Source organism: Loxodonta africana, chromosome X (genome assembly GCF_030014295.1).
Source record: "Loxodonta africana isolate mLoxAfr1 chromosome X, mLoxAfr1.hap2, whole genome shotgun sequence".
In the NCBI taxonomy this organism is placed as follows: domain Eukaryota; kingdom Metazoa; phylum Chordata; class Mammalia; order Proboscidea; family Elephantidae; genus Loxodonta; species Loxodonta africana.
The window spans coordinates 157,140,012-157,153,419 of NC_087369.1; positions in this window are offsets into that span (position 1 = coordinate 157,140,012).

Below are 13,408 nucleotides of genomic sequence, written 5' to 3' on the forward strand. Positions count from 1 at the left end.
ATGGCTAAGAAGACTTAAAGGCCCAAGTGTAATTAGAAATGAAGCCAAGAAAGGGAATTTTTGACTAAAGGTAAATGAACTCAAGTCTTGGAAAGTCTGAGTTCAGCTGGAAACACAAAGCACATGAGGTCAGAGCAAGTCTTAAATTCTCTATCTGAAAATACTCCAATGACATCACCTTGAGTCTCGGAGTGTCCTTGGGGTCTGGAGAAGTGTGAGCCAGAAAGCCTCCCTGGAGAAAAAGTCAGTCTAGAGACTTTTAGCTCCCAACAAAGCCATAGGGTGGCTGGGCTCTGAGGGGCACTGTGAGGGTGGGAGTGTAACCTTTCACTCCCCACCTCCTTAGCCTGCTTCTCCAAGTAACAAACTTGCTTGTGTGCATTACTCGAAAAGTACAGAAACAGCACCCTGATCTCCAGAAATACCTCCTTCTTGGCCTCCAGTGAGTCAACTTCTTTACAGCTTTGGGCTTGACATTACTCAGGGTCAGGGAATTTGGACAGGGTAACTCAGGTAAACAAGGACACGTGGCTCAAGTAAGTGGATGCCATCTTTCCAGTTAGCAAGGCTTGCAGACAAGGGACACTCAATAGGGAACTAATTTTGAGGGTAGTTTGAGGCCTGAGGCCTCACCTGGGTGCAGAGACTTCAGAGATGCTATCCCAGAACCTAGTTAATGGAGGCCACAAGGATGTAGGCACAGTAGCAGAAAGGGGAGACTTGAGGGCAGAGACCAACATTTCCATTTTTCCTGGAGCTGGTCTGGGTAGTCCTCCTCCCATTGATCTCCTTCTCCAGTAGACAGGGGGGAAACAAAGCTGAAGGTTTGCCCTCTTCCTTTGCTCTGCCCACCTCCATCTCCTGCCAAATGCAGGGGGTACAAACGGACCTGTGAATAATTGTATTTGACAGAAATGTTAGGCCCCCTCTTTGCAGGCTTCCTATTGATAAAGAATTTGCAATAGCTGTTTTCTAAATAGAGGGGATTTCACTCAGATCCTTATCACCTCAAATCTGAGCAAAAACTGCAGGCCAATATCTCTTATGAATATACACATAAAATTTTTCAACAAAATACTAGAAAACTGAATCCAGCAACATATCCAAGGGATTATACACCATGACCGAGTGGGATTTTTCCCAGGAATGCAAGGTTGGTTCAACACATAAAAATCAATCAATGTAATACACCACAATAATAGAAAAAAGGGAAAAAAAAAACCCACATGTTCATCTCAATGGATGCTTAAAAATCATTTGATAAAATCCAATATCCATTCATGTAAAAAAAAAACACTCAACAAACAAGGAAATAGAAGGGAACTTACACAATCTGATAAAAGACATAAGCAAAAAATTCACAGCCAACTTTAAATTTAATGATGAAAGACTGAAAGCATTACCACTTTGACACTGTATTGGAGGTTCTACTCAGAGGAGTTAGGCAAAAAAAGAAATGAAAGATATCTAGATTGGAAAGGAGGAAGTAAAAACATTTCTATTCGCAGATGATGTGGTCTTATACGCAGAAAATCCTAAGGAATCCACAAGAAAAAACACTTTTTTTTTTTGCAGAAATTGACAAGCTGATTCTAAAATTCAAAGGACCCAGAGTTAAAACTACGAAAACCAAAACCTAAAATTCTTAGAAGAAAACAAAAGTGTAAATCTTTGTGACCTTGGAGTAGGTAGTAGATTCTTAGATAAGACAGCAAAAACACAGGTGAAAAAGAACAAAAGAGTAAATTGGACTACATGAAAATTTAAAACTTTTGTACTGCAAATGATATCATCCAGAAAATGAAAAGACAACCCACAGAGTGGGAGAAAATACTTGCAATTCTTATATCCAATAAGGGATTTGTATCTAGAATATATAAAGAACTCTTATGACTGAATTATAAAGAGGCAATCTAATTTAAAATGGGCAAATAATCTCAATAGACACGTCTCCAAGAATATAAATGAATGGCCAATAAGCGCATTACAAGATGCTCAACATCATTTAGTCATTAAAAGGAAACGCAAACCAAAACCATGATGAGATACCACTTAACAACCACTAGGATGGTTATAATAAAAAGACAGATAATAATAAGTGTTGATGAGGACGTGGTGAAATTGGAACCCTCATACACTGCTGTTGGGAATGTAAATAGTACAGCCACGTTGGTAAAGAGTCTGGAAGTTCCTCAAAAGGTTAAACATAGAGTCCCCATATGACCCAGCAATTCCACTCCTAGTATGTATATACTCAAGAGAATTGAAAGCTGGTGTTCAAATAAAAACTTGTACACAAATGTTCACAGTAGCACTATTCACAATAGCCCAAAAGTGGAAACAACCCAAATGTTCATCAACTGATGAATGGGTAAATAAAATGTGGAAGATCCATATAATGGAATATTACATGGCCATAAAAAGGACTACAGTACTGATACATGCTACTACATGGATGAACCTTTACTCTAGATGTCACAGGTTCACAGAGGAAGAGGAATTTTGCCCCAGGATGGAATATGCCTAAAGTATTGCCCGTATTTGATTTAGATGATTCAGAAGATGAGATTTTGGACTTGGAATGGATCTAAGACTTTTGGGATGATGTGATGGGGGGAATGTGTTTTACATGTGGCAAGGACATAAATTTTGGGGGGCAAAAGGGTGGAATGTTAGGGGTTCAATTGTGTTCCCCCAAAATATGTGCTGTAGATCCTCATCTCTGCCTGTGGTTATAATCCCATTTGTGAATGGGTTGTGTTTGTTATATTAATGAGGCAGGATTAGGTTACGTTTATTATGTTAATGAGGCAAGATTAGAGTGTATCTTGAGTCAATCCCTTTTGAGATATAAAACAGATTAAACAAGCAAGTGAGAGATGCAGAGATGGGAGAAGAGAGATGCCAAGGCACTTGAAGGTTGCCCAGGAGCACAAGCTCAAAGAGACAAGGACCTTCCTCCCGATCCGGCAGAGAAAGCCTTCTCCTAGAGCCAGCGCCCTGAATTCAGACTTTCAGCCTCCTAAACTGTGAAAAAATAAATTTGTTTGTTAAAGCTATCCACTTGTGGTATTTCTGTTATAGCAGCTCTAGATAACTAAGACGACCTTGAAAACATTTTGCTACATGAAAGAAACCAGACACAACAGACCACATATTGCATGATTGAATTTCTATGAAATGTCCAGAATAAGCAAATTCATAGAGACAGAAAGTTTATCAGTGGTTGCCCAGGGCTGGGTTGGGGAGTTACTGATAATGGGTATGGGGTTTCCTTTTGAAGTGATGAAAGTTCTGGAAATTAGACAGTGGTGATGGTTGCACAATTTTGTGAATCTAAAACTACTGAATTCTACACTTCAGAAGGGTGCATTTTATGGTATGTAAATTACATCTCAATTTAAAAAAGAGAAAAATGGTATTTCTGTAGGGAGATCACTCTAATTTTTGGTATGTAACTTGGAAGGAGCTCAAAAAACTTAAATGAAAGTGCTATGGTAAAACTTTTTCATTCTCATCTTTTTATTTCTATGAACAGGTTTTCTCAGCACTCATGTTTATCTAAAAAAAGGAAAATTAGACATAGAATTGGTGCCGAATACTGTCTTTTTCTAGTAATAAGTAATATTTACTCATGGATACCTGAAAAAAAGTCCCATCCACCTCATTAAGAGATGCATTTCAAACAAAATTTACTTTTTGCAACTAATAATTATCATCAAAATTGAATATATTTCTGTTCTTTATCATTTGTGTATAATAATTATACTAATAATTTTTAGTACTTAGGACTTTAGGGACATAGAAAGTAAAAAATAATTTCAATTAATAAGCATATTTTTGTTACAGAGAAGTCTGGTTGGGGAGCACTGTAAGACTTTCATGTATAAAATGTATTATCTTAAGATAAAATTCTCTGGGGGAAGTAAAACAGAAATATCTATCCAAGGAGTAAAACGTTAAACATTAAAAAATAGCTTGTTTCTGTGTTTTAAAATGGAATGATAGTGAGTAAAAAATCACTTTGATATTTAGAATTCATTGGATAAATTTAGAAGAGTGAAGTAATCATTTTATTTTAAAAAGGTGCTTTTTTTAATTTATAATAGATTGCAAATAGCATCCATCTTTGTAATTGTCTATACTTATGATTTAAAATGTTCATGGTAAAAACTTGTGCACTGGGATAGTTAGTTTTAAAAAGTTTAGGAGGCACTGAGAAGGGAACATCATTCCTGTGGTGATCTTGTCAAAAATGCATAACCTCGATCTAACCGTGAGAAAACACCAAACAAACCTCAACTGAGGGACATTCCACAAAGTAGCTGACGAGTGTCTTCAAAAGTGTCAAGGTCATGAAAGACAGGCAGACTGAAGAACTGTCACAGATTGAAGGAGATTAAGGAGCCCTGCTGCCGCAATGGTGGCTGCTAACTGAAAGATCAGTGGTTCAAACCCACCAGCAGCTCCGTGGGAGAAAGACATGGCCATCTACTTCCAGAAAGATTAGAGCCTAGGAAACCTTATGGGGCAGTTCTACTCCATCACATGGGGTAGCCATGAGTCAGAGTCGACTCAAATGCACACAACAACAACAAGTCATGACGACTAAATGCAATGTGGGATCTCGGATGGAATCCTGGAACACAAAAGGGACATTAGTGGAAAAACTGGGGAAATCTGAATAAAGTCTGTAGTTAATAGTACTGCACCAGGGTTAATTTCCTGGTTTTGTTCATTGTACTGTGGTTATGTAGGTAAACATTAGGGAAAGCTGGATGAAAGGTATATGGGAACTTTCGGTACTATTTGTTCAACTTTTCTGTAAATCCAAAATTATTTCAAAATAAAAAGTTAAAAAAAAACTCAGGGGGTTCCCAGGCAAAAACGTTTGAAGAGGTTATGGACTGAATTGTGTCCCGCCCCCCCCCCCCCCCCCACAGCTGAAACATGGGTTGAATTCCTAGCCCTTGTACCTGTGGATGTGATCCTTTTTGGAAACAGAGTTTTTCTTTTGTGGTGTTAATGAGGTCATACCTAAAACAAATCAAGTCTGAGTCATAAAAAGATCAGAATAGACACAGACACACACGGGGGAAGCTAGACACTGAAGAACACTAAGGAATGCCAAGGATCGCCGGTGGATCCCAGAAACTAAGAGAAGCTCACAGAAGGATTCGACATGGCCGAGACCCTGATTTGGACTTTTAACCTCCAGAACTGTGAGAAAATAAATTCTTGTTCTTTAAAGCCACCACTTGTGGGATTTCTGTGATGGCAGCACGAGGTAACTAAGATAGATCATTGAGTTACATGAATCACAGTGTCCATCTGATAAAGGCAAACCATTGCAAGTCTTCCTGGTTCTAAGAGCTAGAGAAACTTCTCCATGGGTGCCCTCCCCATGTGCTGATGTGCACAATGCTGTCAGCATTGTCTTACAGGAAACACAGCAACAAGTAGGGCTCATTTTTCTTTCTGTGCGTCTGCAATGTGCTCTGAGAAGATACTTAGATGTCTTTCTCAATTGCATGTGCACAATTTATTTTCTTTTCAAAAATAGATTTTTCCTGATTACAAAAGTAATACAAAGCTGTTATAGAAATTTTAGAAAACAAAAATAACTACAAAAAAATTCCTGTAATTGCACTGCCATGATTAATATTTTGGACTACTTCCTCCTAGTCTTTTTTTTCATACATACATACGTAATTTGTGCCTTTTTTTTTCACTGATCACCCCGTTTTTATAGTAATCTTCTTTTCAATTATAAGACCATCTACTCATGTCATTACATGTTTTTTTCTACAGCATGATTTTAAATCATAAGATAATATTCTTTTATGAGAATGGGCCAAAATTGATGTTACTGACTCCGTATTATTATTGGGTCATGTGCTTTTTTTTTTTTTTTTTTTACTAACAAGTCAACATTACAAGGACAGGGACTTTGTATCTCCTGGAGTATCTGCATGCAGCGTAGAAATTTCGACCAGGCCAGCTGGACCAACACACAACTGTGGATATTAAATGCCAAAGAAGATCGAGTTTCTGCTGCACCAAGACATAAGCAGGCCTTGAAATATCGCTATTCCTGGTTGATGATGGAGGGCTGTGGTGTCCATCTCACATCCATATTAGAAAAATGTTTTGGAAGTGATCTATGGATATAATGCAATCCCAATCCAAATACCAGTGACATTTTTTAAGGAGATGAAGAAACAAATCACCAACTTCATATGGAAGGGAAAAAGGCCCCGGATAAACAAAGCTTACTGAAAAAGAAGAACAAAGTGAGAAGCCTCACTCTACCTGATTTTAGAACCTATTACACCGCCACAGTAGTCAAAACAGCCTGGTACTGGTACAACAACAGATACATAGACCAATGAAACAGAATTGAGAATCCAGACATAAATCCATCCACATATGAGCAGTTGACATTTGGCAAAGGCCCCAAAACAGTTAAATGGGGAAAAGACAGTCTTTTTAACAAATGGTGCTGGCATACCTGGATATCCATCTGCAAAAAAGTGAAACAAGACCCATACCTCACTCCATGCACAAAAACGAACTCAAAATGGATCAAAGACCTAAATATAAAATCTAAAACAATAAAGATCATAGAAGAAAAAATAGGGACAACGTTAGGAGCCCTAATACTTGGCATAAACAGTATACAAAACATTATAAGGAATATAGAAGAAAAACTAGATAACTAATATGCTCCTAAAAATCAAACACCTATGCTCATCCAAAGACTTCGCCAAAAGAGTAAAAATACTACCAACAGACTGGGAAAAAGTTTTTAGCTATGACATTTCTGATCAGCGCCTGATCTCTAAAATCTACATGATACTGCAAAAAATCATCTACAAAAAGGCAAATAACCCAATTAAAAAATGGGCAAAAGATATGAATAGACACTTCACTAAAGAAGACATTCAGGTAGCTAACAGATACATGAGAAAATGCTCACGATCATTAGCTATTAGAGAAATGCAAATCAAAACTACAATGAGATTCCATCTCACCCCAACAAGGCTGGCACTAATCCAAAAAATACAAAATAATAAATGCTGGAGAGGTTGTGGAGAGACTGGAACACTTCTACACTGCTGGTGGGAATGTCAAATGGTACAAGCACGTTGGAAATTGATTTGGTGCTTCCTTAAAAAGCTAGAAATAGAACTACCATATCATCCAGCAATCCCACTCCTTGGAATATAACCTAGAGAAATAAGATCCTTTACACGAATAGATATATGCACACCCATGTTCATTGCAGCACTGTTTACGACAGGGAAAAGATGGAAGCAACCAAGGTGCCCATCAACGGATGAATGGATAAATTATGGTATATTCACACAATGGAATACTACGCATCGATAAAGAACAGTGAGGAATCCGGGAAACATTTCATAACATGGAGGAACCTGGAAGGTACTACGCGGAGTGAAATTAGTCAGTTGCAGAAGGACAAACACTATATGAAGCCACTATTATAAGAACTCTAGATAAAGTTTAAACACAGAAGAGTGTGGGGAGGGAGGGAGAGGGATATTCACTAACTAGATAGTAGACAAATTTTTTTTTAGGTGAAGGGAAGGGCAACACACAACACAGGGATAGTCAGTACAACTGGACCAAACCAAAAGCAGTTTCCTGAATACAACCAAATGCTTTAAAGGCCAGAGTAGAAGGGACTGGCATCTGGGGACCACGGTTTCAGGGGACATCTAGGTCAACTGGCATACCAAAATATATTAAGAAAAATGTTCTGCATCCCACTTTGGTGAGAGGCATCTGAGGTCTTAAACACTAGCAAGCAGCCACCTAAGATGCATCAATTGCTCTCAACCCACCTGGAGCAAAGGAAAATGAAGAACACCAAAGTTACAAGGAAAATATTAGCCCAAGAGACAGAAAAAGGCCACACAAACCAGAGACTCCATCAGCGTGAGACTGGAAGAACTAGTTGGTGCCCGGCTACCCACTGATCACTGCCCTGACAGGGAACACAACAGAGAATCCCTGATGGAGGAGAACAGTGGGATGCAGATCCCAAATTCTCATAAAAAGACCAGGCTTAATGGTCTGACTGAGAGTAGAGGGACCCTGATGGTCATGGTCCCCGGACTCTTTGATAGGCCAGGATTTAAACCATTCCAAAAGCCAACTCTACAGACAGGGACTGGCCTGGACTATAAGACAGACAATGATACTCGTGAGGAATGAGCCTCTTGGCTCAAGTACACACTTGCGATTATGTGGGCAACTCCTGTCTGGTGGCAAGAAGAGAAGGAAGAGGGGGACAGGAGCTGGTTGAACAGACATGGGGAACACAGGGTAGAAAGGAGGAATGTGCTGTCTCATTAAGAGGAGAGCAGCTAGGAGTATACATCAAAAAAAAAACCAAACCAAACCCAGTGCTGTCGAGTCGATTCCGAGTCATAGCGACCCTAGAGGACAGAGTAGAACTGCCCCATAGAGTTTCCAAGGAGCGCCTGGCAGATTCGAACTGCCAACCATTTGGTTAGCAGCTGTAGCACTTAACCACTACGCCACCAGGGTTTCCGGAGTATACATCAAGGTGTGTATAACTTTTTGTATGAGAGACTGACTTGATTTGTAAACTTTCACCTAAAGCACAATAAATAAATTAAAAAAAAAAAAAGACCAGACTTACTGGTCTAACAGAGAGTGGAAAACCCCAAGAGTACGGCCCCTGGACACCCTTTTAACTCAGTACTGAAGTTATTCTTGAGGTTCACCCATTAGCCAGAGATTAGACAGGCCCATAAAACAAAATGAGACTAAATGGGCACACCAACCCATGGGCAAGGACGAGAAGGCAGGAGGGGACAGGAAAGCTGATAATGGGGAACCCAAGGCCAACAAGGGGCAAGTGTTACCACGTCGTGGGGCTGACAACCAATGTCACAAAAGCAATACTTGTATTAATTGTTTAATGAGAAACTAATTTGCTGTGTAAACCCTCATCGAAAGCACAATAAAAAAAGAAAAAAAAATGTTTTCGCGTAATCCCCAAATATATATATATCTGTCCTATAGGGTTGCTATGAGGCGGAATTGACTCGACGGCAGTGGGTTTTAGTGGTATTGTTGCCATGGAGTTGGCCAGACTCATGACAATCCCATGCACAGTGGAATGCAATGCTGCCTGCTCCTGTGCCCTCCCCGTGATGGGTTGTGGATTTGATCTTTGTGATCCTTAGGGTTTTCATTGGCTGATTTTCAGAAGTAGATCACCAGGCCTTTCTTCCTAGTCTGTCTTAATCTGGAAGCTCTGCTGAAACCTGTTCAACATCATAGCAACATGCAGGCCTCCACTGACAGACAGGGGATGGCTGTGGATGAGGCGCACTGGACAGGAATCTAACCCAGGTCTCCTGCAGGGAAGGGGAGAATGCTACCACTGAACCACCACCGCTACCCCACCCCAGATATATGTATATATATTTATTTATATTCTTTGTTTATGAATATGTAATACACTTCTAGGTTTAAAATGATATTAATGTACTACTTAAATCAAAAACCCATTACGACCTGATTTCGACTCATAGCGACCCTATAGGACAGCGTAGAAACTGCACCCAGAGGGTTTCCAAGGAGCAGCTGGTGGATTCAAACTGCTGACCATTTGGTTAGCAGCAGAGCTTTTAAGCACTGTGCCACAAGGATCCCCATTGTACTACTTACTAATATAATAATTATAGACAGTATATAACATACATAAAATAGAAAATTATTTATAAATTATGTGTGTATGTACAATTTGTAAATTATAAACATATACTTCTGAATAGGCTTAATGTATAGGTTTTACATCATAATGGATCTACAGAAAATAGAAATTGAAATGTGATAAACAGGCAACAGAAATAAGAGTTGTCATGTTTTCCTTCTGCACCCTATTGTGTGCATACCAATTTGGAGATCTCTGAATGGGGAGATGTTCAATTTGATCCATTTGTTCACTTGGAAAGCCAGCCTGACACTTTTCAGAACACCTTCAAATCGCTCCTAACCAAGTCCTCAGTCAGGAAGTCCATCTTGAACCCTCTTGGACCCCTCCATGCATTTTAAATTGACTCCTGCTGAGGACTGCTGACCTCTGTGCCACATCGCTGTTCATTACATGACTTGTGTGTTGTCTGTTGACTTTAGATTGTTGGAGCCTGTAGGCAAGAAGCGAGCCATTAATCTGTCCAGCTCTTAGCACACTGTTAGCCCTCATTGTTAGAACCACTGTGATTTGTAGACCAAACACTGGCTCTGGAGTCAGAAAACCTGGGTTTTGCTCCTGCCTATGCCCCTTACTAGTTGTGTGACCTTGGGCAAGCCCATTCATCTCTCTGAAGGAGGACACAGCATGCCACAGGAGGCAGTATGACTCAGCAGAAGAAACCTAGGTCCTTGAATCAGCCAGACCAGGCTCAAATCTTGGCCCTGCCACATGGCTGCTGTTCTGTTTGAGTCAACCTTAATTTCCTTCTCTCAGCACATCTTTATTTTTAATTGGGAAGAATAATACATATATCATACTTATATCATAAGCTTGTGGTGAGATACTGTGAAAGTTACTAGCACAGTACACAATAAATGTTTGCTAGCTTGGACTCATTTCAAGGTAAGTGGAATCACTGAATGTCAGAGCTATACGAGTCATCAGAAATCACCGGCTCCACAGAGGACCATGTTGAGGACAAGACAATGGGAAGGGGGCTTGTCTAAGGCCACACCCTGAGTTCCATCTCTTCTATAAAGTTGGTAGGCTGAATTCTCACTAGGGCGCTACTGCTATCCCCAGGTGAATTCCCCTTAAGCACCCCCTTTGCTTGTAATAAGTCCCTGTGTGGCAGAAGTTGTTAAGCACTTGGCTGCTAACTGAACGTTTGGAGGTTCAAGTCCACCCAGAGATGCCCTGGAAGAAAGGCCTAGTATCATGGATTGAATTATGTTCCCCCAAAAATGTGTGTATCAACTTGGTTAGGCCATGATTCCCAGTACTGTGTGGTTGTCCTCCATTCTGTGATTGTAATTTTATGTTATAGAGGTTTAGGGTAGGATTGTAACACCCTTACCAGGTCTCATCCCTGAATCCAATGTAAAGGGAGTTTCCCTGAGGTGTGGCCTGAAACACATTTTATCTTACAAGAGATAAAAGCAAAGGGAAGCAAGCAGAGAGTTGTGGGCCTCATACCACCAAGAAAGCAGTGCTGGGAGCAGAGCGCATTCTTTGAACCCAGGGTTCCTGCACAGAGAAGCTCCTAGTTCAGGGAAAGATTGATGACAAGGACCTTCCTCCAGAGCTGACAGAGAAAGAAAGCCTTCCCCTGGAGCTGACGCCCTGAATTTGGACTTGTAGCCTACTAGACTGTGAGAGAATAAACTTCTCTTTGTTAAAGCCATCCACTTGTGGTATTTCTGTTATAACAGCACTAGATGACTAAGACACCTGGCAATCAGGCATTGAAAACCCCATGGAGCACAGCTCTACTCTGACACACACGGGGTCACCATGAGTCAGAATCGACTCGATGGCAACTGGTTTGGTCTCTTTTTTGCTCATAATAGGTGTTTAATAGATATTTTTGTACAAATGAGTGAAGGAAAGAAAGGAAAGGAAAGATCCATGACACTAAATCCAGGCCACAGGCCAGAGAAAAATGTTCAGCTATCCAGAGAAATCTGGGTGACGGTAACATTTATGATAAGAAAAAAAAATTGTGATAATAGCTCACATTTATTGAGTGCTTACTATGGACCAGGTATTACTCTAAGCACTTACATATAATAACGCACATAATCCTTGAAACAATCTTACAATCCCCATTTTATTGCTGAGGAAACTGAGGCTCAGAAAGGTTTAGAACTTGCCCAAGGTTATACAGTGAGAAAACTAGGACTCCGACTCAGGTAGCCTGTCTAGGTCAATGTTTTTCCAACTTGAGAGTGCATCAGAATCACCTGAAGGACTTGATAAAACACAAATGATTAGATCCCACCCCCAGAGTTTCTGATTCAACAGGTCTGGGATGTGGCCCCAAAATTTGCATTTCTAGCAGGTTCCCAGGTGATGCTGATATTGCTGGTCCAGGGACCACGCTTTGAACATCACTGGTGTACATAGTCTGCGCTCTTAACTATATTACTACACTACCCAGGTCACTCTCCTGCTGAATCCTTCACTGACTCCCCCATAAGCTTCAAGATAAAGCCAGGTTCCTCCTCAAAACATGCAGAGCATTTCATGATCTGGCCTCATCTAGCTTTCTAATCTTACTTCCTTCTGGTACCCTCCACACACCCTATGTCCATCTCTCCAAAGCTATGTTTGCACTCCAGAATGTACCATGCTTCCTCTGGGTTTTATCTGCATTTGCTGTTCCTTTTCTCTAGGATACCTACATCCTTACACACTCCTCCTGACAAACTTGACAAACTTCTTCTTGTGCTTTAAGACTCAAGATTCAGCTCAAGCATTACCTCCTGCCAGAGGCCTTACAGATTCCTTCTTTCCACCCCAACTCCTTGCTGGACTGAGAAGATTCCTTGGGGTTCCTAGCTCCCTTGCCTTCTCTAAGACATGGGCCTACTCTCACTATGTTATAATTTTCTGTATTTTCATCTCTCCCATAACCATGAGTTACCTGTTTTATTCATCTCAGTATTTCCTATGCCTGGTACCTGGTAAATGTTTGTTGAATAAATGAATGCATGAGAAATAGGTTAATGGTCTAGGAACATCTCAAGAACCAAAGTGACCATATTAAAAACTGCTTGGTGAAAACATGGAATCACAGAAAGGAAACTGCATCTTGCTCTAAGCCTGCCCCAGTGGCACAGAATCTATTGACCATTCTTTGTCCCAATGCCTGTCTCCCTTTCCCCCTTTCTTTTTCTCCCTCCTATCCTCCATCCGAGGTCCCTGACGGCACAAAGAGTTTGTGCTCAACTACTAACCTGAAGGTTGGCAGTTTGAACCCGCCCAGCTGTGCCACAGAAGAAAGGCCTGGTGATATGTTCCATAGAGATTACAGCCAAAAAAAACCCAACTCTATGGAGCAATTCTACTCTGATACTCATATGGGGTTGCCATGAGTTGGGATGGACTCAACTGCAACAAGTTTGGTTTTGGCTTTTACCCTCCATCCAGCACTGGAGACATTCTGCCTACACTCCTCAGGCCACCCTTCCAGTTCTTTTGCTCCAGTCTCTGATTATCCTCTGGATTGCCATTAAGGCTACCTCCTTTTCTGTGCAGAGAGAGCCTCACACAGGCACCCCTGTCACTGGTAACACTGCAAAAAAAAAAAAAAAAAAACACTGCAGGGCTTAGCTAATTCTAGTTTGTGGAGGTGTGTCCCCCCTCTGCCCT